A 26,474-nucleotide genomic window follows, 5' to 3' on the forward strand; every position below is an offset into this window, starting at 1 on the left:
GTCACCTGGTTCCCAGCATGAAAGTGGGTGGAAGAAGACAGTGGGAGGTGCAGGTGCCTGGTGGGGAGAAACACCTGAGGGGACAGCAGGGCTCTTCCCTGAACAAACAGCCCTGACTCTCAGGTGCAGAGACAGAGGCAGAGGCAGGAACATGGGGGCACTCAGCTTGCCCTGGGCTGGAGCAGGACGGTCAGGGGCTATGGGGAAGAAACCTGGAAACTCATCCAGTTACCAGTTATCGGTTACCAGTTACGGATTACCAGTGGAAAGGCAAGCCGGACAGGCTGTGTTAAACACGCCCACTCACACACCCACCTACAGCATCTCCTACACACACACACGCTTACCCTCACATTCACATGGCCCCGGGAGGACAGCGTGCACTTGCACGCGGGTGTTCCGCGGTCCACAGGGATGGGGCGTGCAGAAGCCCCCGCAGCAGGTCCAGGAGACCACTCTTTCCTCCTTACTGCTTTACCCTTGCTTGCACCTGCCTAAGCCTCAAATCCATCTGAGCCATGAGAAACCCAAGTCGTGCTCACCTGAGGTCAACAAGGACCCACATTCTCATTGGTCACTGGCACCATGCCTGCGGACCGCCCCCATGCCTGAAACCTCCCACCCCAGGTGGCTGGGGGAGCAGATAGCAGGGTGAGGCTCCGATCTCAGGGTCCCCCCGGAGGCAGCAATACACAGAGGATGCCCATCTCCCAGGCACATGGACACACACAGAACAAGAGCTGAGCCCACCCCCTCTCTGACCACATTGCTTCCCGAGGCACAGGGCAGGTGGGGACACGAGAGCTCCCAACTCCACACCTCCATGTCTGGTTCAGAAACACACACCTACTGACCTCTTTCACCACTGCAGACTGAACTGCCAGAGGCTCCCAGGCTCATGCGGGCTCCAAAGAAACCCTAAAATGTGGGGCCAGAACCTCAAGCAGGCCTAGGATGCCCAAGAAAGAACCATAGATTAGGGGGTCAGTGGGGACTGCTGCAGAGTATGTGGTGTCATGGGTTCTGGAAAGGCCCTTGGCCCCAAAATATCTGCCCTCTGGGTCTGGAAATCCCTCCCAACCCTCTAAGAGCCGCTGCTGGGAGAAGTGGCCCAATGAAGCCCTTGTAGCTCCCAGCTCTAGAGAGGCTGACAGTTGGCTGAAGGGCAGTGAAAGATGGGCAGGGAAGGCACAGGGAGCCAGCGGCACCTCGCCAAAAAGCAGACCATCATCTCACCCGGGTGCCCTGCCTGCAGGCTCTGAGCTCCCACCGGGAGGGGGCACTCTGTCCCCCAACACCGGGAGGCTGGCTCCCTAGAAGCCAGCACCTCTGGGCCAGGGAAGGGGTCTGGCAAGGGGAAGGACAGGCAGCGCCCCGGCCCACATTTGCCAGAGGAAATCTAGTCCCAACCCCACTGTCCCCTTGAGGAAGGCAAAGCACTTATGGCCAGGAGGGGGTGGGGACCCTGAGAGACGAGAGGTGGGGGACAGGAGGGGAATTAACCAGGTTCCAAAATAGCACAGTTGGTTCTGCCTCGCTTCACCCTGTGCAATGTCTGGCAGCTTCTGCTTTCGGTCTGACTCACGCCTAGTGGGGGCGGGACAGGGCAGCCGGCAGCTCGGACGGACGGAGGCTGCAGGACAGCGGAGGGCTGTCCTCTGCTCACTACACACCGGCCCTCCTCCCCCACCACCCCCCTCCCCCCGCTGGCCTTCTGGAAACATCAGGAGCAGCACAAAATCAGGGGCTTCTTTGCCTGGGTCCTGTCCAGCCCTTGCCCACCCCAGGGCCTCCCCCATACTGGCCACTGCCCCAGACCCCAAACTCAGCTTCATTTCTGTCCTGCCAGGTACACTCAGGTGGGCACCTTGACCCCTTCTCCATCTGGGAGGACAGAGAAGAACTGGCCTGACAGCCAACCTCTTCCCACCCACCCACCCCCACCCCCGCAGAAGCAGCAGCCCCACATCATGGCCCATCTACAGAGCAAGGGAGTGGCCTGCACCCACCCCATCCCTGCAGAGCAGAGCTCGGACAGAGCAGTAGCCTTCTTCTCCAAAGTCACTCAACAGTTGGCCCACCTTTGCTTTCTGTCCTCAAACACAAGAAGTACCGTTCCCTTAACTGGGCAGAGAGAGGAACCAAGGGCCCTAGATTTTGTGCATGCTGGGCTGGGGGAGGAGCCCGTCACTCTGCTCTCTCCCTTGCATGATCTCCTACCCACCATGCCCAGCCACCTCCCCAGGTTCCCCCAACCAACAATCCCCACAGAGGTGAGACGTGGGCAGCCAGCCACCTGTACCTGCCTTATACCTCCTCCCCGGACCAAAGCCGCTTCAGCTCCAGCCCGAGCCACCAACAGAAAGCTTCATCACATAGTTCACCTCTTGGTCCCATGTAAACCGTGTCTGTCCCCCTGCCAGCCCTCCTAGCAGCATGCCAGCCCCAAGAGAACAGCCACCCTTCTGTCCAAGTGGGACAGGTGCATAGTAGATGGGGGAGACAGAATGTCAGAGGTCACGAGGTTGGCCCACACGGGCAAACAGACTCCTGCCGCCACACACCCTGACACAACCGGAGGGGAAAGGCCATGGGCGGTGGCTGGAGGGAGAAGCCAAAGAGAAGAGGACCTGGCCGGCCTGCCCGTGGCCGGATGCACCCGTCATCAGGCCCAGCACCTGCCCCGTGCCCCGCCCCAGCTGACCTCCCCCCATTCCCACACCTAAGGCCTTACCTATACACCACTTCCCACTCTTAACTCTTCCCATGCCCTGAGCCCCATAAGGCTTGAGACCACAGTGTGACACTGCGGGGTGGGAGCAGAAGTCAGCAGGGAGGAGGCCGCTCTCCAGGAAGCAGGCACCGGGGCGAGCCTTCAGCAGGAACACAGAAGGATGCCCTTGAATAAAGCACCCCCCCCATTGCCCCGCAAATTGCATCCTGTTCCTCATAGGGACCCAGAGGGAGGGCACTAGAAGACAACCACGTGGCAGCCATGGGGCTTGGGGAAGAGGCAGGGGCATTGAGAGAAAGGAAAAGGAAGTCAGCCAAACCGCTACAATCACAGTTCAGGATGCTGGGGCTGGGAGGGGACTGAAGGTGGCTCCGGGCTGTTCGCCACCTGGCACCTCGGTCCAGCCCCTAGAGAAGTCCACTTGCCTCCCAGGGGGCCTGGAAATGGCTGCCAGCGTCTGACACTTAGGAAGGACCCCATGTGCGCTGGGTCCCTTTCCTCTGCTGTGAGCGCCTGGAGGGATCCTAACAGCTTCCTCTTTTTATCCATGGCCCTGGGCACACAGTAGGAGCTCCTTAAGTATCTGTTGAACACAATGAATGAGGTGCTGGGGACTGGCTCCAGGGGAAGGGTCTGCCCAGGGCAGCTGGGAGGGGCAGCTTCATGGGCACGGAGAGAAGGGAGCTGTGGAAACAGGGCTTGGCAAGACACATGCTCCAAGAGACAGACGGGACTACTGGGCCCAGGTTCTGTGAGTGCAGCTGAGGCTGTGAGGGCGCAGCCATACCCACCACAACCTGCCAGCTGCCAGCACCTGCCTCTGTGTTCGAGCCAGGAACCAGCAAGGCCAGCATCCTGCCTTCCCCAGCAGCCCTTAGCCAGGGGCCAAGGGCAGCAAGAGAATAAACACCCGGTTCCCTGACCCCACCCCGTCCCCGGGTCACTCTAAAACAGGGGTCCCCAGTGAGCCTGAGCCTCAGGTGCCCTGCTCCCGAACACACATTGTCCTGGCTTCCCTTCCTTCCCTGTCTCACTCATCCTGTCCCACGGCAGGTCACCTCCTAGATAAAGTACCAGGATTCCTATCCCAGGGTCCTGACGAGGCAGTCAGTACCTGAAACAGAGCAGATAACTCCTGAGCTTAGAAAGAAAGGCCAGTAAAAGGGCCGGCATTAGAAAGGGGGCTGGCCATCTAGTGGAAAAGCAGAGGGGTGGGTGTGTACGCTGGGGAAGATGGGGCAGTGGCCAAGCGCGTTCCTAGAACTTTCCCACCTGTCAGAGGCAAGACCGCCCTCAGACGCAGATGGACAGAAGCAACAAGGGTGAGCCAAGGTTGCACTTTATGTGGGGAAGCCTCCATTTCAGGGGGATATGACGGCAACATGATGTTACCTGCGGCAAATGCCTAGAGGACTAGAGACCAGCAGTGCCTCCTGGCCCCAAGCTGCATGGAGGAGAGAACTCTAGAGCTGTGGCATTCCGGAACCCCAGCACGCCCATTCATTCCACAGCACGGCTGGTGAGGCTGCGCACGGACTAGACACTGAGGACACCAAGGAAGACCACTTGATTCCACACTAAGAACTCAGAACGTTTGTTTCAAAGCAGGTGGAGCTGAACATTCCAGATAATGTCGCCTATTGTCTGCGTGTCCTTCAGCAACTCACTTAACTCCCCGGCTCTCCCCAGCCTCCTGTGTAAGATGCAGAAAACGGCCATCTTGGAGAATTTCTGTAAGGACTCGATGTAAAGCCCCTAATACAAGTGTTCAGTAAACATCTGACGAATGGATGGATGCCTACATGGGTAGGCAGACGAATGTCTGAAAGGAGAGAGAAAAGATACCGTAGTTGTCTGCAGTCCGATTCCCATCTGGGTCCATACCCTTGCTGCTAAATTTAGTAACAAGAACATGAAGGCCCATCACTCTCCAGTTTATCTGTTAGACAAATCTGTATCTCCATTTATCAGGCTGACAAATGAGAAGTAAGGTCCTTCTCAGGAGCCCCGGCCACACTCCTGGGGGTGGGTCACTCTCTGAAGGGTGCAGGGAGCTACGTCAGAACAGGGGGCATCCTCCCGGCTCCGTCTTCATCATGCCCGGCCTGTGAGGTCCTGTCACGCCCACAGCCCCTCACCCAGGGGAGCCAGGTCAAGGGCTAGGGAGGGGGAGGGAAGCCAGACAAAGCCGGGCAGGGGGAGTAGGCCAGGATGGTGGACAGAGGAAGCCAAGAACAGAGTATGGACATGTGGGAGGGGTGAGCAGGAATCGGACAGAAGGGGCTGAAGAGCAGAGAGAAGGGTTTATTGTCTTTGGAGAAACAAAGAGAACAGCCCTGAGAGAACAAGGGAGTGGAAACAAAATGGACTGAGCAACAAAGAAAAGTCATTGCCTGCTCCATCACCCCCAATGGCGCCCCACTGTCTGCCAGACAAAGTCCGCCAAGCTCCCTACCAGGCCTCAAGGCTTCCAGAATGCCCTCCCTACATGGCCCTGGGTGGCACTGAGGAGGCCTCCTCACCCCTTCTCCCCAACACAGTCTGGGCTTCCAGCTGCTCCCCTGCCCCATCCCCCTTCCACACAACATCCAACCCCCACCGGTGTCCAGAAGCCCATGGATGTGTCCACTCAGATGGAGACGTGTTGGCTGGTCGGTGGGAACAGCCTAAAAGGAGAAAGATGAGCCCCAGCGGAGTGGGGAGGGAGACGGGGCTCCAGGGTAGGCTAGGAAGGGAGCTGGCTTCAGGGCCCTTTTCCAGTTTCTCTCTCCTCCACCTGTCCCCACGGCCCAGGCCTGGCCTTGCACAATCTTGTGGTCACTGCAGAATGCCCTGTCCATTTTTAAGAGGGCTGAGGTGGCACCGAAGGAGGGGACTAGGCCCCACGCCTAGGAGGACAGGGGACAAGGAGGGTGAGCTGAGCAAAGGGGAGGGATTTTCGTTCTCCAGCCCCAGGCTCAGGGCTTGTGGGGTTGAGGTGAGCTCAGAAAGTGAGAAACGGAATAGACCCCATAAGTGTGGCATCTGGGCACCGGCTATCTTGCCCTGAGGGGCATGGGCATGAGGCAGAAGCGGGAACCCCTCACAGCCTAGAGCCAGGCTGCCCCTGTAGGCTGCCTGGCCTCAGAGGTCCCTTCGGGCTGGGAAACCTGAGGAGATGGGGCAGCTCAGGACGGACTCTCAGAATAGAAGCAACTGGAAGCCTTGGCACCCTGCCTCCAGGGGCATCTAGACTGGGAAAGGGGGGCTTCCCCCCCCCCAGTCTGTGAAGCAGAGGAATAGTGCAAGTGTCCAGGCCCCAGCCCTCACCGCACCTCACCTCTATGTTCCTGTGCCCTAACAAAACGCACAGGAGATACACGGTGCAGGTGGAGCAGGGAAACTGAGGCACAGTGCTGCCTTCCAGCTCTGGAGATCTGCTTTGCCCACCTAGCCACCCACACTGTCCTCAGAAACTAGCTACCACACTTTCACAAGCACAAGAGGATTCTAGACCCTCATGTTCCTGGGCCTCCTTCCACCTGGGGAACATAAACTTTCCAGAAGTGGCTGCCGCAGTCCCCAAAATTGGGCTGCGAAAAGAAGAAGGCCTGCCTTTTCCTGAACCCTGACATGGAAGAAGGTGGTGTAGAGAGCCCAGACTCTGGGCCCAAGGCTGCCTGGGCCCAAGCCCGAACTCCAGCGCCTGGTAGCTGCATGACCTTGGGCAAGTCACTTATGTGTATCCATGCCACAGTTTCCCGACATGCATGGGGGGGGGGTGGTAATGCTCCCTGCTCTTGAAATCCACTCTTGGGGACAGAAACAAATGTATTCATTTGGTTCCCCAAGTAGCTGGATGGTCCTAGCTCCTCCACTCAGGACACTCTTACCATCCTGATCACTGGTCCTCCTCCCTCCCCACCAAGGGTGCAGAAGCTCAGGTCCTGGCAGGGGGTGCGGAGGAACTGAGGAGCCACTGCTGTTGATAGAACTGGTGCCAGGCCCACAGTGGGCACAGAGCCCAGGCGTACAATGGGGCTGTGTGTATGCCCAGCGTTACCCTGGAGCAGAGCTGGGCAGGCCGGCATCTGGGGTCAGGCCAGGAATTCGTTTCCCTGGAGAGGGCCTCCCCACCCCTCCTAGGCTGCTCGGCCCCACTGTTGGGGGGGGGTGGGTAGGGAGCCGAGCACCACCCACTCCCTCAGTGAGCCCAGGCAGTGGAATGGGGACGTGCTCAGTGCCGAGCACTGGGGAATTAGGGAGTCCTGGATCCAGCTGCCCCACTGGGCTGCTCCCTTGTGAGGCACATTGGACCCATTCTGTAATTTGGGGCTGTGACCTCCACTGTGGGCAAAAGGAAGGTAGTCTGCAGGACCAGGAGGAGGTATAAGAAAAGTCTACTGCGACCCTCTCCCCAGAAAGAGAGCCTCCATCCCAACCCCCTCCCCATCCTCACCCGGATCTTGCTGGGGCCCTGGGTGACCCAGGGGAGAGAAGCCGGCTCACTCCCCAGAGGAATGAGTCACCAGCAGGCTGGGCAGGGATGGCAGGGACGGTGGGCAGGTGGAGCCTCTCCTGTCCCCTCCCTGGCAGGTCTTCTCAAGCTGGAAAACCACTGGGCCGGTACAGGGCACTAACCACAGCATCCCAGCCTGGGCCTCTGCAGACTACTTCCTCGGGCTCAGGGGATTACCGAGTGCCTGAAATTGAGGCCTAGAAGCCCCTTGGTCCCCACACTGACTCCCACAGCTGCAGGTGCAGATGAACTCCCAGAAGCCCCTGAGAGGGGTGTCAGACTGCCAATCAAGGCAGTCCCCGCCCCCTGTGGCAGGGAGAGGGGGAGCACGGGCCTCAGGCAACTAGCTGGGGGCCAGGGGCAGGGGAGGGGAAGGAAGGAAGCCAGGCCACCCCATCCCTTAGGTTGTGGCCAAAATGCAGAGACTGAAAGGCTCCTTTGCATGAAATCCCTTGCCCTTCTCGGAGGCCTGGCAGCTCCTGGCAACAGCAGCGCCCTTGCTCCCTCACGGCCTCCATTTACATGCCCCCTCACACCCAGGCATTAACGACACAAATATGTGCCCTGTGGGCAGCAGCCCACACTCCCAGAAGGTCACACACAAAAGTCATGGTGGCAGCCGCCGCCCAGTGGACACAGCAGACGCCCACCCTTCTTCTCCCACCCACGGGCCCCCTCATCCCCAGCCAAGCCCCAGCTCCAGCACATCATGGCCTGGGGGCCCCATTCAGATCACTGCAGCACCCCGACTCTCGCTTCAGGAGAACCTGAGGGGGCTCCTGCCTGGGGAGAGGAAGGAGACCTTTGGCAACCAGGCCCACTTCTTGGAGCTGTATGAGGGCCTGTGTGTGTGTGTGTGTGTGTGTGTGTGTGCCACCTGCCCTAAGAACAGAGGCTGGTCACCAGAAGGGACCCTCTGAAGCTGAGCCCACCACCCTCCTTTTACCAATAGTCAAACTGAGGCTCCAACTGAGAAAGTGTCTTTGTTCAAGTTTACGAGCATGGCTGAGTCTGGACCCCAGGGCTGAGGCAGCTTCGGGCTGGTCAAAGAAGCAGGGGACAGGGAAGAGAGAGCGAGGGCAAGAAGGAACAGGAAGGGGTGGGGAGGACCGGCCACCATAGGAGAGGTACTATTTTCCTGGAAGGCTGCCCTGGTATCACTTCATTCATTCTGAGGTATTTGAGCACCTACTATGTGCCAGTGCTGAGGCAAGGGCCTTTCTGCCCCATCTCAGCCCTCGCTCCCTCCCTTGAGAGTCTGCTTCTGGGATTGAGGGTTGTCTTCAAGGCATCCCTGTCCTGTAGGCAGCCAGGCCAGGGCAGTGCTCGGCAGCCCCCCTCTGCGCCCCCACGCCCCGCGGGGAGTCCCGGCACCAGCGCCCACGAGATGCTGGAACGCCCCCTGCACAGGTCACCTCCAAGATTCAATGCCTGTCACAAGACAAGATGCCTGGGAAGTCACCCACCAGAGATCCCCGGGCTGTTTCTAGCCCTAGCTGTAGAACCCTGTTTTCAGATAAAATGAACCTAGTACCTTGATATGTAAACGAGAATGAAGAAGCTCTGTGCGGATGGGGGAGGGCCAGACCAGCTGGCCTCCAGCTGGGGGCCTCCCCGTCCTGTGAGCTCAAACAGTCCCCGAATCATTCCCTGGGGTTTGGAGGAAGAGTCTCAAAACCAGCTTTCTCTGGTCTCTCTGCTGCCCCACAGAAGCCGGGGGAAGCCATCGATGTGCACAGATCACACTGCTGAGGGAGAGCCAGGACCACAGGCCCCCTTCGCCAAGCCTCCAGGCCAGGCTCTCCTCCCTGACTCCCCAGGTAGCAGCACCACGTCCCTCTCATGGGAAAGGGCCACAGCAACGCACCCCACCCCGCACAGTCTCTCGGGTTCAGCTCCCACCAGGAGCCCAGCAATTCGATGGCCTATTAGCACCACTGTCTTGTGGGGAAAAAACGGATGTTCACAAAGGTCAACCAACTCATTCAACCCAGGAAGGGTAAAGCCCACGCTCCGACCCACATCTTGGCTCTCCACCCCTTACTGCAGCCCTACAGAAATCGCCTTCACAATGCCTGGGTGTCAGCCCCCCCTCTGAGCCCCATCCCCAGCTTCATCTCACTCAGAGCAACGCTTGGAAGCCTCCTACCCAACTCACTCCAACATCCAAAGAGGGCACACACAGAGCTGCTCATCACTAATAATAACAACAAAAGTAATAAGATCAGTCACCACCACGTCCTTATATATACACATACTAGCCGACACTTCAACGGTTCTTATCTTCATCCTCAAAACACCAGATTCCCATCCGCAGCCCACAGATAAGGAACGTGAGGTACAAAGAGGTGGACAACTGGCCCAAGGTCACCCAGCTGGGAAGGAGCAAAGCCAGGGTTGGCCCCTAGGTGGTCCAGCGGCAAAGCCTGCACACATAACCACTGAGTGACACTCCTCCCCTATGTCTGCCAGCTCCCCCTCTGGTGGGGGCAACAACAAGGGCCCCGAGCTGGGGGCTTGTCTCCCTCCTCTGAGGCCCCTCTCTGCAGCAGGCAGAAGCCAACTGGAACCTCCAAGTGGTGGGCCTGGGAAAGCCCACCTGAGGAGCACTCATCCCCCTCTTCCCCCACCACCCCGCCCCAGACACAGGAGCTTCGGGACCTGGAAGGATGAGACAGTAGGAGAGCAGTCCAGGCACAAAGCACAAATAGGACACCAACTGTGTGCCTGGCTGCAAGTCGTGACAGGTGCGGGAAGTAGAAGACTCTGTCCTCCTCCTCCTGCAAGTAGCTCCAGTCCCCGGCGATGCCCAAAGGGGTCGCCCCTGCCACCCCTATCCCCTTCAGTACTAGCTGCACCAGATGTTGGCAACACTTAGAAACAGGGCTAAAAATAAACGCTCTAATGAGTCAGTGCTAAGAATAACTCAGGCAAACAGCCCTCCAGGAAAGGACACTCTGCCAGGGAGGCTCCATCTCCCTCCACCTCCCAGCCCAGTCTGGCCCATCCCCTGGCCTTTCCCTCAGAGCCCACCACAGTCCACAGGGGGCCTAGGAGATCTATACCCCAATGGCTGGGTTGACAGAGGCATGGACACACTCACATGCCCTCCCCCTCCACGGGCCAGGTGGCCGGCCACCCAGGTGAATGGCGGTACCAAGGGGCAGGCAGGCCTGGAGAAGGCCACCCAGCTCAACGCAGAGCTGTGCTGAGATTCTGAGATTCTTTCCCCAACCTGAATGGCAACTCCCCCCACAGGAAAGTAGGACACGGTGCCCCAACGCCCACCCATCCTGTCTCACCAGAGTCAGCCAGACCAGCCCATCTTGTAGGTGATGGGGGGTGGGGGAGCTGGGACCTCAGACGGATAGCAGTAGCCTCAAGGGCAGACAGCAAGTGTGGGGGCTGAGACGGAATTTGGGATTGCAAACGTGTTAGATCCCACGGCCAGGGGGATCTCCCTCGTTTTTTCCATGTTCTTCCCTCATTGCCCCCCAAAGGTGATAAGAATAGTTAGACTCGTGGGCATCTGCACATGAACTGAAAACAAATAGCGTACATTCACTTAGGGTGTCAGAGGCGAACCTCTCAGTAAGGATGACAAACCAGATGATGAGTTACCTGACATAGCCGAGGAAAATGGGACTTAAAAAAAAAAAAAACCAACCCCACTAACTTGCTAAGGCCCTGCAGCTGGGGTGCAGCCTAATACTGCCATGCATTAGCCGGGCAAGTAGCTCCCCAGAGCCTGTGTGCTGGGCATAGTCTCATCTCTCATCAGTGAATGCCCAGAGGGACTAGGACACGCTCTAATCCTGCTGGCAGCCAGAGGGAAGGGGCCAGAAAAAAGTGAGGAGCCTTCAGGAAGGGAGCAGCACTACATACAACATTTCTCTGAGGAGAATGGAGGGAGGAGGGAAAAGAGGGGATGTCCTAGGCAAAGAACTGGCCATGCAGTCAGGAGCCCTGGGATCTAGTCCCAGCTTTATCAGAGATAACTGCATGATCTGGGGAAATCATTTTCTAGGCTTCACTCCAGGTCTGTTTCTCTTTCTGGAAAAAGGAGCTTTGAACACCAAGCCTTTGAGATACCCTACGGTATATCACAACCATATACTGGATGTACACAATGAATATCAGCACATCAAAGGCTCTGACAAGTCCTGCAGCAAAGAAAACCATTTGGGGTTTTATTTTCCTTCTTTTTTTATAAAAAATTATTTTACTTAAATTTAATTAATTAACATATAGTGTATTATTTGTTTCAGAGGTGGATTTCAGTGGTTCATCAGTTGCATATAACACCCAGCACTCATTACACCACATGCCCTCCTTAATGCCCTCACCCAGTTATGGCATCCCCACACCCCCCTCCTCTCCAGCAACCCTCAGTTTGTTTCTCATAGTTAAGAGTCTCTTATGGCTTATCTCCCTCTCTTATTTTATCTTATTTTATTTCTCCCTGTCTTCCCCTATGATCCTCTGTTTCGTGTTTGAAATTCCACATAAAAATGAAATCATATGATAATTATCCTTCTCTGATTGACTTATTTCGCTTCCATTTTCCTTTTTTTGACCCCTCATCTCCCATACCTGCTTGACCACCCAACCCTTCAACAGAACATATCTGGTGAAACCCTGGAGTAGAACTGGGGTGCCCTGGAGTTGATCTGAGGTCACCAACTCAAATGCCTATAAAGGCCAGCAGGAAACATGAAAGTTTGAAGCAGGCCCAAACAAAATGCACCAGGACTCTGCAATTAGCGGCAAGCCCCTCAAAATTCTGAGTGGTTCTTGGGGTTCAGGGAGTTTGGCACTTTGGTTCTATGAAGGTCTCCCTCGTTACCCACTGAGGGTTTTCATCCCGACTGATCCTCAACAAGAGGCAAGTGAAGGAGAGCAAAACATGTCACTTTGCCCCTCAAAATTCTGAGTGGTTCTTGGGGTTCAGGGAGTTTGGCACTTTGGTTCTATGAAGGTCTCCCTCATTACCCACTGAGGGTTTTCATCCCGACTGATCCTCAACAAGAGGCAAGTGAAGGAGAGCAAAACATGTCACTTTGGGGGGCACCTGGGTGGCTCAGTGGGTTAAGCCACTGCCTTCGGCTCAGGTCATGATCTCAGGGTCCTGGGATCGAGTCCCGCATCAGGCTCTCTGCTCAGCAGGGATCCTGCTTCCTCCTCTCTCTCTCTCTGCCTGCCTCTCTGCCTACTGTGATCTCTCTCTGTCAAATAAATAAATAAAATCTTTTAAAAAAAAAAAACATGTCACTTTGGCATATCAATTATTTTGAATTGAAGTTACTTAAGAGACAGCAAGTACAAGAAGGACACCCTGCCCTTCCTTTGCACCCCTGAGAGCAGGAAATAAATTTCCCACCTGAAAGGCACCCTCCCTGTACCAAGTGGTAGACAGACACCTTTATCGCCAGAAATAGGGAATTCAGGGCCCAGAAGGCTGTATACACAAACCTTGTTACTTCTTTATTAATCAGCTACCCCAAGCCCAAATCCCTTTCTTTTTGTCAATTCTTCACAAATGTATTGTTTCTTTGTCTAAACAGTATAAAAGCTGCCTGCTTGGTTCACTTCTTGGAGCCTCATTTTTGGGGGGGGCTCCTGTACATACAAAATTAAACTTGTTTTTCTCCTGTTAATCTAGCCTATGTCAATTTCATTATTAGACCAGCCAAAGAACCTAGAAGGGAAGAAGGAAAAAGTTTTCCTCCCCTACAGTTTTGGTGTTCAACATGGGGCTCTTTGCTGGTTGGACAATGCTCACTCCGAGTGGAGCTGAGAGATTCTGGACCTCTAGCAGGAGTCAGCAGAAGGTAAAAATTCTTAACCACATCAGTCCCCCAGATCTCTGCCTGCTGGGGCTGGCGAAAACAAGAGTGGTAAGTCCTTTTCTTTTCTAAATTTAGACTGGGAAGAGAAAATATTTGTGTCAACCAATTCCTTGGGTATAGTGACTCTAGTAAAAATGTATTATAATACTTTTGTTTTCTATTAATCCTCTGAAAGCCCGAGACTGTCACTGTTTTCTTCTGTCTTGGTCTTTTTTGTCATTTGTCATACAGAGGAGAACCAGGGGTCCTTTTCCCTTCATCTTATTCTATGCCCTGAGGGCTTGGCTTTGTGATCCATGAGAATATCCTCTCTGGTCTTCACCATCAGGAAGGCACATGTCCCGTCATACGTTTGATGGCCAGCTGAATAGACTGGGGGTCCAAGACACCAAGCCACAAGCAGCATTCTCTTTGTCTGACAATGCCAACTCTCAGAGCAATCTGTCATAAGTAGGTCTCAATCCAACAAAGGCCTTGGTCACCTCAACCTGCATTGTCTTGGTAGTGCCGCAGAGTCTCATTCCAGTAGCACCCACAATTAGCACAGGTTTTTCTGTAACCGGAGACATCTGATGTTTCCGTGAAAGACCAAAGAGACGCCATTTTTACTATACCGTTATTACCACCTATGATGACAAAGGTCTTTGCTTTCTTAGACTAACGCTGGGTGAACTTCCTGGATCTTGTAAGGGCTGCATCTTTTGCACCCTCTTTAGGAACACCACTAATCCCCATGGTTAAGCCATTAAAAGGCTTACTGGTTTGAGTCACTATTAAGATTAATGTAAGATCCTCGTTGTCAATGACTATGGATTCTTTGAACTGGACTAACTTCTATATTCACACACACACACACACAATCCGACAGCTCATTCTAAATAACTGCCTTATTGGAACCTATGGAAAGATCAAATTAAAAAGAAGACCCAAAGGAATATGGTGGCTAGCTGAAGGACTTTTTCAACAAGACATAATGACAAAGACCGTTTTGTCTCCACTTTGAGAAGATCCTACCAAATTTAAAGATGAGTGGTCATGCACAACCCCGCTCACAGAGACCTCTGCCACCTACTAAGGAGCATTACTCCCACCTGTGATTATACTATAGTTATCGGAGGGGCCAGATGGCCTGCGGGTGGGAGGGAGGAGCACCCCTCCCCCTCTTCACAGAGAAAACAGATGACTAGAATTTCTCCCAGGCCCTCCTACAAATGATCAGGAAATGAATCAGTTGGAGGTCGATGTTCAATAATAGGAACAATAATAGAGGCTTCCCCCCTAAGGTGAATTGGTCCAAGAAGGCCTTTGTTAAATGTTTTACATAGACTTTGAGACACACTGTTTTAAAGCCAGAATCTCTCGGATGTAGAAATTTTCCCATCTCAGTTGGAAATCTCTCTGATATAAAGAAGCAAATTTAGTTGGATGGGCAGGTCAGCCTCTTGATATTCAGGCCACAATCCAGTCCTTGGGGGACTGGAAACAACTGTCTTTGTCTTGCTAATCCCTACAAAGCCAGAAATGTGGCTCTACACACTCGAATCCCACCTGTCTTTACCAAACCCCAAACTTACTCATCTCAGAATGCTTGTAGATACTGTAAAAGATCAGGACGTTGGAGAAAGAGAGTTATCCTACACTTAAGAAAAAGTAGGAAAAATGTAAATGGGAATTACTCTAGATCTCTGATAAGAGGCAAATATACCCCAAAACTCCTTGGGAAAACTTAGATACATTCTCTGTGCCCTCATGATAGGGATTTTCCACTCCCATCTTCTAAGAGCCATTCTTTGAAATGCAAACTTTAGGGAGAAGTTTTTCATCAGGTGCAGAAAAAAAGGACCAATTTGAAAATTGGTCTAATGCAAAAATCTTAAGTCTGGCCTACAAACGTTCTTTTAAAAAAGCTTCAGTCATCTGAGTGGGTAAACTTAACCTGTCCCAACCGCTGGAAACATAATTTGGATCCAGCTGTTGTATAAACTCGTGAGTTTTGTATTATGGCACCTGACTCCCGTATAAAATTTTACAACAATGGCTATAAAGCCTGTTTGTGTCTCTCTGTATATTGACATGTGTCTGTATGTATGCTGTAGATATATGACACTTTTCTGCCTCCAGATGTGATGGCCAAAATTAATCTGTAAAAGAGCTCTACTGAGTTGGGGGAACAAGCACTCAGAACTATGAAAACTAACCCCCAATTTTTTTTAAGTTCACACTGATCTGGGATAATCTTTGGGAATTAAAAGCTTGTTGAAACTTGTTGACTTAATTAAAACAGAGGTGGCTTCAGAGTTATGAGCATTAATTATGATGCAAACATACAACTTCTACTCCACCATGGTTTACCAGTCAAGTAAGTTTATGTTTTCCGTTACAAAATTTGTCAGTGAGAAAAACATTTGGGATGATTTCTGATTTTGTCTAACATCTCATGAATTTTTTGTAGGTAATCTAAATGTAATGTTTAAAACAGGTAATTTAGAAAGATGAACGGGATAAGAGTGTCTGTGTAAACGTTTTTTAATGACTTCTTTTTACATACATGTTTCAATAATAATTGTGTTTTATATATGTCTACTTTAAAAATGGTTTTCCAAATTCTTTGATAACTTCCACCATTAGGTCTGCTAAGTTAAATAACAGAAATTTATTGAATATCGATATCCTTTCTAAGTAAGATAAACCATTAATTACTGAACATAAGCTTACCTAATTTTGTCTTCCTATTATGGAGGAATTAAAGATATTTCAGTCTGTTAAACATGTCTAGGCCACATTAAAAGATCGCAGTATTAAAAATGGCACATGTTCTAGAAATTTTAAGACGTATCTACAAATTTGCCAATTTATAGACTGCTGGTATAACATATGGTTCACCGCTGTTTACTTGTCAATTTTCATTATAAGTTAAAATTCTTTTTTTTTTAAGATTTTATTTATTTATTTGACAGACAGAGATCACAAGCAGACAGAGAAGCAGGCAGAGAGAAAGGGGGAAGCAGGCTCCCTGCCAAGCAGAGAGCCCGATGCAGGTCTCAATCCCAGGACCCTGGGATCATGACCTGAGCTGAAGGCTGAGGCTTAACCCACTGAACCACCCAGGTGCCCCTAAGTTAAAATTCTTAAGGGTTAAACATTTTATTTATTTATTTATTTAAAGATTTTATTTATTTGTCAGAGAGCTAGAGCGAGCACAGGCAGGCAGAGTGGCAGGTGGAGGCATAGGGAGGAAGCAGGCTCCCTGCAGAGCAAGGAGCCGGATGTGGGACTCGATCTCAGGACCCTGAGATCATGACCTGAGCTGAAGGCAGCCACTTAACCGACTGAGCCACTCAGTCATCCCAGGGTTAAACATTTTAACTGATACGTGTAATCACCACTAAATAGTAAGGGAAACAACTCTATGCAAAAAAAGTAGGGTGTGTTTTTTTTTTTGGTTAGAAAAGGTATGAGGTATGAAGATACATTTAGAAAAAATTAAAGAGAGAGTATGACAGAATTTTACCCTGTGCGAATAATCTGGCTAAAATCAAATTGCTGCTGGAAGGGTTTTTAAAATTAAGCTTTAATATCAATAGTTTGGCTATTATAGAACTAAAATTGCTAAAAGGACAAAGTTTTCGTGGACTATTGGTCTGCTCCTGATAAGAGATTATAGAAGGTCTTTTTCTTTTTTTTTTCCTTAGGCTTTTATTATTTTTTCACCCTCCCTGCCCCTCCTTTTTTTTTTTTTTCTTTTAATCTTTTACGTTTGTCTTTATTATCAGGCCTTTGATTACTTAAGAAAACTAAGTCTTCTCAATATTAAAAGAGCTAAGTTTTGCTCATAACTATAGAACCTTCTGTATTTGCCTTTAAAATTTTTTTTTTTGTCACTATTGTTAGTAGGGATCCTGCTTCTCCCTCTCGTTCTGCTGCTCCCCGTGCTTGTACTTTCTCTTTCAAATAAACAAATAAGAAAACCATGACTTAACAGCAATTTCGTAAATTACACCTTTATAAGTAAAATTGAAACATTTACCTTCTTCTCCCTACCTGATGTCTCCAGAATTTGAAAACTCTTCGTGAGCATTCTTGTTTTCATGACAATATAGTTATTTATACCAGTTCAATAAACATCTATTCTTCTAATAACAGAACACCATTGGAAACATTGGCTATATTACCAAGGCTTTGACTGGAATGTCATGTTTGAGGGAGCCATGCGTAGACTCAGAAATGCCCAGACAGCTTTAAGGAACTAAGGTTGACTTTATGAAGCCAATAAAACCCCTTGGAAAAATAAGCCTGGTACCTTGCTTACAGGCTTCCCAGCAGCCTCACCAGGTGAGTAAGGAAGGTCGACTCCTGGCAGGTGCAGAAACCTCAGGATATTTTTGCGGACTTTGAGAAAAGAGGAGTTATTGCAAGTAAAGCCTGAAGAGAAGTCCTTGGCTCAGCTTCCTAGCCTCAAGAGGCTTGTGAAAGCCCAATCTGAGATTCCTTATGAAAAGTTCCAACAGAGCAGATGAAAGGATTCTCTATAGTCAGTGGCAAGTTCTTGCTGCCTTTCCATAAATAATAAGTTAGATTTACTCAAACTAAACCTATTTCGCAAACAAGTTAGTCTTACTCTGATGACCTTTGGTAGTTATGGGGATAACCGGAGAGAAAAAAAATTGTTTCGATGAAAAATGATAGTACATCCTTTGGATATCAGATTCTAGTACTGGGAACAATCAATTGAGTTTTCTTTTCTACCTGTTTCCTCCAATACTTGGCTACAGCTCTCCAAACTAACGGCCCCAGTGTTCTTCCACTCTTAATGTAGACTCACCAAGACCAAAAGCTGCCCTTTTCCCTGAAGCCCTACGAGCGTGAACAATTTGAGGGAAACTTGAGAGAAACCACCGAAACCACTCACGCAGAGGTGATCTCTGTGCCTGTTGCTGTGTGGGCCACTCAGAAGAGACCACCAGAGACACTCAAACTGCAAACCAGGAAGACCTAGCAGATCACTCCCGTTCAGCCCTCTCTCCATCTGGAGATTCCCGGAGCTGACATCTCAAAACCTTCTCCACCAGCTGCCTGCAGAACTAAGAAACTGGGATCCTAGCCGGCTCCAGTCACTCATCTTTGGTTTTCTTTTCTTCCCATAAAAATGCCTTATTAAATACCTGATTTCTCACACGATATGGGCCTTACTTTAAGAGCCCAGATACATCACCACCTCCTAAAATGAAACACAGCTGTTTAACTGAACTGACCTATTTTCAAGACTAATTCAATGAAATAACAAGCACCTCACCAGCTCAGCTTCTAGACTTCGGTAAAACTAAAGGGGAACACAACATCCCACCCCAAAATATGCCGCTCTGGCATAATGATTATTTTGAATTAAAGTTAGTGAAGAGACAGCAGGTACTAGCAAGACACCCTGCCCTTCCTTTGGGTCCCCCAGAGCAGGAAATGAATCTCCCACCTGAAAGTCACCCTCCCAGTAGGAGGAGTCAGAGAGACACCCTTAGCACAAGAAACAGGGAATTCAGGGCCCAGGGGGTGTATAAACAACCCTTGTTACTTCTTTACTAATTAAGCTACCCCAAGCCCAAACCCCTTTCGTTTGTCAATTCTTCACAAATGTATTGTTTCTTTCTCTGAATGGGATGAAAGCTGCCTGCTTGGTTCACTTCTTGGACATTCATATCTTTGGGGATCTTGTACATACAAAATTAAATTTGTTTCTCTTCAGTCAATCTGTCTTATGTAGATTTAATTATTAAGCCAGCCAAAGAAACTAGAAGGGAAGAAGGGAAAAGTTTTCCTCCCCTACTCAAGGAAGGTGTCAGAGGAGGCAGCTGGCCTAGGTCACCCAGCAGGTTACTGCTGTGGGCAGGAGAGATGATGAAGCAGATCTTATTTACTGGGCCCTTATTATGGGCAGCAGCTCACCTGCATTACCTCCTGTAATTCTTGCAACAACCCTTGAGTAAAAGCACTGATGTTATCCCCATCTCTCAGAGCAAGACACTAAGGACCAAAGAGATTCAGTCCCCTGTGTCCAAGGTCACACAGCCAGTCAGTGGCAACCTGAATCCAGAGATCACAGCCTCAGCCCAGCTCTGCCACTCACTAGGCTAGGTCACCTTGGCTGACAGACTTCATTCTGGGCCTCAGTTTGCTCACCTAGAAAACTGGATAATAAAAGAACTGTGTCTTAGGCCATTGTGAAGATTAAATTTGCAAATGTACAAAACCGCTTAACACCCTGTTAGGGAGCAGGTGCTCAGTATATAGGACCTTATCATTAGAGACCACATTCTGCTATAGGAGCTCCCATCTGAGCCTCTGGGCCCTGGGCACAGCAGGTGAGAAGCCACCCATGGCTTCCTGGATATTGGCCTCCGCCAATCAGTCCCCAAGCACTGCCCCTCCACCTGGCAACACTTCCAAGCTGGGACTCCGAGGGTGCCCCATGTACGGGAGGACTCTGGAAGCTGGGGTTCCCAGACCCAGGTTTGACCTGGGTCTCATCTTCTGAGGCCCCTGAAAGGCCACCTCCCCCTCAGAGCCGGGGATAGTCCCAGCTCACCATGGGTCACAGGCCTCTCTCCACCATTGCCCCACAGCCCCAGGTCACGGGGTGGGGAGGCGGGGACTCTCCAGCCAGGCAGCTGACATGCTCATGACCTTTCCCAGCTCTCTCAGCCTTAGAGATGACAAGGACTACCCACCCAGAAGCCTTCACACTTCCTATAGCCGGTTCATCCACACAGGTCACAAGATTAGCATCACCAACCAGAAAGTCGACCGCTCAGGGGCTAGTATGCCCACTTTACAGATGAAGAAACTGAGCCCCCAACTGGCCCTGGGCAGAGATCTAAGTAGCAGAAAGGCTTCTGAACCCTGGACCAGGGCTCAGGACTGATCCAGTTTCTAGGCCAGATTCATTAAAGCCAGCTAGGGCAGTAGAGGGGGAAAAGGCTCAGGAGGCTCCCAAGGCTCAGGAGAGGGGAGGAAATGGCTAAGGCATGGGCCCTGGGTCTTACTGAGTCACTGTAGATCCTGCAAGTCTTGGGGATGGGAGGAGCATCAGTAATCCTAAGTCCTCCTCTACCCCCACCCCACCCTAGCCAGAGAAGAAGGACACAGCCCTTGCCCAGTGCCCTGGGATGACTCCCCCCACCCAGTCCCCTGCTCTAGCTAGCATGGACACTCCAGCCAGACCTGGCCCTGCAGCCCTCCACAGACAGGGACCCCCACCTCCCAAGGTGGCTCTCGAGCTCCAGACCCCGCATCAACCACTCACCCCAGGCACTCTCACCCCCCCCCCACACACACACACAGTCCCTATCCATGTATGAAGCCTTCTCTGGCCACCTCTGCCTCAGCTGACCCCCCCCACACACACAGGGCCCAGTCACCCACATATACCATGCTGAGAATCAGACCCACAATCCTCAGTCTAGACCCCAGCATGTGGCTCTGGGTCTTGCACTGAGTAGGTGCTCTGTAAACATTGCACAAGAGGGAGATAATCTCTAAGGAAGTGACCGTGAATATCTTGACCATGACCTTCAAAAAATATACTTTATTTGGCCCAGTACACACACACACACACACACACACACACACACACACGTATGCATAACACACATACACACACATATGAACCTGAAACAAAAAAAGTTGCTCAAAAAACATTTGGCCAAGACAATGCAATACACCTGGATATCCTCTCTAGATCTTCTTTCTCACTGAAAAAAGTAAATGTTCATTGAGACTCACTAAGCTGACTTCATGGCCAGAAATTAGGGTCCCATTAGTGGCCTTGATCCACAGTTCAAATTATAGCCTCTAGGGAGATCTGTGTGGCCCAAACTTCCCACCCAGCACATGACCTTCTGTATAATCATCAGACACTCACTCTGGGCCAGGCCTGTGCTCAGCACCTTACTATGATATCTCATTTTATTCTCACCATCGCCCAAAGAGATAGGGGCTCTTACTATCCCCATTTGCGGGTGAGGAAACTGAGGCCCAATGTCACACAGTACATGGTTCAGGCAGAATTCAAAGCCAGATCTGTCTGAATCTGGGGCCATGTTCCTAATTCCTGAGCCACACCACCCTCCCACCCCCAGCTGAGGGCCTTCAACCCCTCTCTTGAGTCTGCACACTGGCAGGAAGCTCACTCCAACTCCAAGTACTAAAAAGCCATTCCATGGGTGCATTTAGTTGGCTGCTTGATTGGAGACTGGCCGGGGCCCGCAGGTCTGGAGGCAAGCTAGCCTTCTTGCCTTCACAGTAGACCCTGCTCCCTCCTCCCAACCCACCTCCACCTGAACCCAGGAAAGGGGCTGGGATGGGGCAGCAGGGCTCCAGCGGACCATTCTGCGGTCCCCCCTCACTGATATCACTGCCCTGCAGCAAAGGCCTCACCCTCTCTGTGCCTCCATGTCCCCGGCTATGAAATGGGGTGATGACATGGCACCCACCCACAAAGGGAGACTCTGAGGGCTGAGGGGCTACTGCGGGGCAAGCACTTGGCACAGCACCCGAAATGCAGTAAATGCCTGGGAAAGGTGGGCACTTGGTATTATCGCCCCCAGGGCCAACGCAAAGCCCTGCCATCAAAAATAATGACAGGAACAGCAGGCGGGTTTTTGCGGTTCCCGAACATGCTTCTGTGCCAGGAAAAGGGTCACCTGTGCAGAGCACCTACTTACTGCTTGTCAAGCGGTGCACTGAGCACTCTATGTGAATTAAGTCTTTTAGTTCCCAAAATGAACCCACACGGAGGAACTATGATTGTTCTCTCCATTTTACAGACAAGGACACTGAGGCACCAAGGGACTAAGTGACTTACCCCAGGATCACCTAGCTGCAGAGTGGCGGGGTCAGAATTCGAACCCAGCGGGACCAACAGAGTATCTGCTCCCAATCCCTGAGGTAAGGAGGTATGTACTGTGTGGCCTGGCTATGCACCTCATTATCTCCTCACCAGAGCCTCTAAACAAGCCTGGAGATGTGGAGACCAGGCAGGCAGGGCTGGGCTCAGCTGCCCAGGGAGGCAGAGCTCTTCAGAAGTGGGGCAGGAGGGACGCCTGGGTGGCTCAGTTGGTTAAGCAGCTGCCTTCGGCTCAGGTCATGATCCCAGCGTCCTGGGATCAAGTCCCACATCGGGCTCCTTGCTCTGCAGGGAGCCTGCTTCTCCCTCTGACTCTGCCTTCCACTCTGTCTGCCTGTGCTCGCTCTCTCTCTGACAAATAAATAAATAAAATCTTAAAAAAAAAATAAAAAGAAGTGGGGCAGGAGCCAGCTCCTGGGACTCCTGAGCCCCCAACCTCGCTTTCCACCATTCCCAGTCCCCACCCGGAAGCTGGCCAGAGGCCCCTCCTTTGTGCCACCTGCTTCCCCAACCCAGACCCTGCAAGGTATCTCCCCATCCCCTTCAGAAGACACCCTGATGCCAATGCAGGCCTTAGGGCCTCATCCCCACTCACCTGCCTCCCCGAAGACAGGACACACACACACACACACACACATACACACACGTGTGCACACACTCCCTCATACCTGGGAGAGGCGAGTCCCCTGGAAGGAGCCCCCGAGAAAGCTCAGCTCCTTGGGGGGCCAGAGCCCAGGGCCAGGCCCCTGCCCCGGGTGCCAGACCCAGTTTCCTCATTCTCCCCAGCACTGCTTCTCACCCAGCCCCCTGCACCTCAGTCTGAGAGGAAGTTGCACAATCCCCTGGGAGCTGCAAGTGTGGCCGAGGATTACTCACAGTGCAGAGGGAACCGCACACCCATCCGGAAGGCTTTGCTCACCCACAAGACTACCCAGCGCAGGCAGGCTCCCAACCCGACTCACCCCATCTCACTCACACACCCTGGGGCCCAGGACCCCTACAATGTCCTCCGTCCTCCCGGCCTGAGCCTCTTTCAGACCCCATGAGCCACAGAGCCAAGCCCCACAGGGCACAGACCAAGCCCCCCCACCCCAAGATCGAGAGGGGCAAGAATTTTCAGGAATCTTACCAGGTCTAGTACAGGCCTAGCCCTAACCTGCATACCCTCCCAGCCCTCCTGGAGGCACAGATCCTTAGCCTGAAGCCCCACAGTCCCCCACCTCCCTGACTGACCATGTTATCTGCCACCTTGCCCTTGGGCCTTGCCAGGGCCTCCAGACACCCGGTTCACAGTCTTATGATATAGGCCCACCTGGGAAGGGACCCCGAGACTGAGATACGAGCAACCACACAATAATTCACTTGTGACAACACACTCTTGCTACATGTGATTTCAGAGGTTCCCCAGCCCCCAAAGTACTTCTCTAACAGCCTGTCAAACAAACATTCATTTCACCAGCGTTTCTCTCTGGTGCTTAAGGGATTCCTGCCTTTAACAGGGAAAATTCCTTGTCAAGAAAGGCAGGCAATGATGAAGCCACTGTCTGTCACCTGTCCCTCAAGGTGGGTGAGTTTCCTGGGCCCTTCCATGAGAGTATGGCTCAGGAAGGTACAGGGTAGTAGAAAGAAGATCAGGCAGGCCGTGGTTCATGGCGAAGGCCGGAGATGCCACTGAGGCAAAGTGCGCCCTAGAACAAGGAGGTCAGAGAGGCCCAGGGGGCTCTGACCTAGACTCTGACCCAAGCCTGGGCCCTCCCTGGGTTAGCAACTCTGGAAGAACACAGAGGATGAGTAGGAGGCTGGCCTGGGTGTACAGAGCCCCCAAGAATGACCTCTGGCTTCCACCCCTCACGGCCTGGACTCGAAACAGGGCCTCAGATAAAGAGTATGACAGGTACCTCTTATCACCCCACACAACCTTGGACTCCCACCCAGCTGAGGACAAAGTCAGAAATGGTTTTACCTGGGCCCCGGAGCTCCCCAGAGAGCCCCTCATTTCTGCTGCCCTCATCAAAAGGCTGGGGCCCTCGGGGCAGTTCCCCCACAGTCCCGAGGCCTGGAATAGCAGGAAGCAGGGCCGAGCTCACAGCTGGTCACCTGACACCTCCAGTTCAGTGGACAGGGAGCACAGTCAAGGGGGAGGGGCTGGTACCACAAAGGAAACAAGGAGCAGATGCCCCTTGGCAGGGATGCCTCCCAAAGTGCCCCTCTCCCCAGTTCTGACAGCAGCCTCAGGGAGGGGGAAGGGCAGCCCCCTCACCACCCTCACTGTCCCTAGCTGGAGACCAAGGCTTCAAGCACTGAAGTGACTTCCCCAAGGCTATGCAGCAAGTTCATGGCAAATCTCAGTTTCCTGGCTCTGTTCCCAGGTTGGAGTTTCTCAACCTCAACACAGATGCTCGCAGCCAGAGGATTCCTTGCTGGGGGGCTGTCCTGAGCATTTCAAGATGTTCAGCCACATCCCGGGCTTCTACCCACTAAATGCCAGTAGCATTTCCCGAGTTGTGACAACCAAAAATGTCATCAGACATTGCCAAATGTCCCCGGGGAGGCAAAATGACCACCAGTTGAGAACAACCACCCAAGGAGACCTTGAAAGACAGACACCTGCCGATTCTAAGGTGCACGGTATCTACTGAGGGCTCCAGTCCTCGAGCCTTCCGCCTCCGCTGCCAGATGTGCTGGGCAAGAGGCCCTTGCAGAGGCCGCCCCGTTGGGGGTCCCCTCTGAAGACCGTCTTCCTATCTCCCAACTTGGAGCCCTCCCTGGCATTCACTATTGTCACAGTCTTTCAGCCACGGCTGAAAGTACACAGCTACGAGTACAAAATTTCGAGCATCCCCAGTACATGCTTCTTTTCTCATAAATTGCTAATAAATAACAATGTATGAATAGATCATGCAGGTCAGCAAACCCCCACAAAAACAGATCAATAAAAAAAGGATGAAAAGGGGAATGTAAATTATACCCAAGGAGAGAGACAGCAACATGCACCAGCATGGAAGAAGTTAACAGTTTTTAGCAATACAAAGTGTTGGCTAGAATCCCGAGCAACAGAAACTCTCAGGTGCCCCTGGTGAGGAATAAATTGGCACAACCACTTAACAAGATATTTACTGAAGATAAGACTCCCGGGTGGCTCAGTCAGTTGAGCATCTAACTCTTGATTTTGGCTCAAGTCGTGATCTCAGGGTCATGGGATCAAGCCCCAGATCAGGCTCCGCGCTCGGCGTGGAGTCTGCTTAGGCCTCTCCCTCTTACACTGTGGGCTCTAGCAATTCCATTCAGGCTTATAGGCACTCTGGGGAAATACATGCACCAGTGCACCAGGAAACACACACGAGGACATTCTTACAGGACTGTTTACAGTAGCCGAAAAAGGAGAGCAACCCCCACGGCCACGAGTAGCAGGCTGGGTACAGCCCCATGGTAGCAAGTTCATAGAGGGAAAGGCGGCACAGCAGTGAAAATGAACACACGAGAGCTACACGTCATAACCTGGACAGATCTCACAAACAAAATGTGGAGCGGAAATAACCTTGACATAAGAACGCGTTCAGTGTCATCCTAGCTGTATCAAATTCAAAACCAGGCCAAACTGAACTCTTCTGATAGAGACTGCAGACATCAGTGGTTCCGCGATAAGAAAAAGAAAAAACTAATGATCGGAAAGGTCAGGATCGTGGTTACCTCTGAGGGGAGGGGAGTCGGGACAGAGGTGGGGTGCAGAAGCCTGCATCTGTTTCTTCACCCAGGCGGTGGTTACCTGGGTGATTACAGTTAGTTATTACAGCATACATACATGTTTGTGCTCTTATCAGCAGGGATGGCGTATTTCACTATTAAAAGGGGAGGAAAAGGATGGGATATAAATAAATAGAAACAGAAGTTCTAATATTATCTCCTCACTCCTGGCTTTGAAAACCACTATAATTAGGCCCAACAAACCAGAGAGGAATCTATAGTTCACCACAGGTCTGGATCTCTGATGCCCAGGTGATGCCCAGGGTTGTCTGTGGAGGGGCTCCCCCAGCTGGCCAGCTGCCCCTCAGTCCATCTCCCCGCCACCTCCAGCCTGCGTAGGGCCGGGCACCTTCACACCCGTCTCACCCTGCCCCGGGCCATTCTTCTGGGCCCCCAACACCCCAGAGCTGGTAGGCTGATACCGGGGAGGCACCGAAGGGACCCCCTGAACACCAAAAGGGGGGAGGCAGAAAAAGAAATAAAGAGGAGGGCGAGAAGTGGGAGAGAGAGCAGGAGAGAGAGCCACACACACACTTTGAGGGCCCGTGTTCTGGACACAGTGGAAGTCGATGAAGGTTCAAGAGGGATGAGAGCATGGGGGGCAAAGGAGAGAGGGGAAGACAGAAGGTGCAGGACGTGGAGGGGAGGTGCAAAATCATGGCCCCAAATCCCAGGTCAAGTGTTGGGGGCGCAGCAACAGGCAGGCCCAAAGAGGTCTGAGTTGTTGGGCCCGAGTTAGTACCTCCCCCTTTG

General features: G+C 52.2%; 1 protein-coding gene across 5 annotated transcripts in view; it reads right to left on the reverse strand.

Moving 5' to 3' along the window:
- The window catches only part of TFEB (transcription factor EB), a 54,579-nt gene that overhangs the window by 20,021 nt on the left and 8,084 nt on the right, over positions 1–26,474 (reverse strand). The window contains exons 1-2 of one of the 5 annotated variants that reach the window (XM_013062399.2): positions 22,646–22,831; positions 2,735–4,556 (exon numbers count right to left, since the gene is read on the reverse strand). The exons of 3 other annotated variants lie outside the window; for them this stretch is intronic. The gene's annotated coding sequence lies outside the window, so the exon portion shown is untranslated. Of the gene's footprint in view, positions 1–2,734; positions 4,557–22,645; positions 22,832–26,474 lie in introns of those variants that run through there. One more of the 5 variants, XM_004739934.3, reaches the window with a different exon arrangement.

This window comes from Mustela putorius, unplaced genomic scaffold (genome assembly GCF_011764305.1).
Source record: "Mustela putorius furo isolate JIRA1106 unplaced genomic scaffold, ASM1176430v1.1 tig00003983_pilon_pilon_pilon, whole genome shotgun sequence".
Lineage (NCBI taxonomy): Eukaryota > Metazoa > Chordata > Mammalia > Carnivora > Mustelidae > Mustela > Mustela putorius.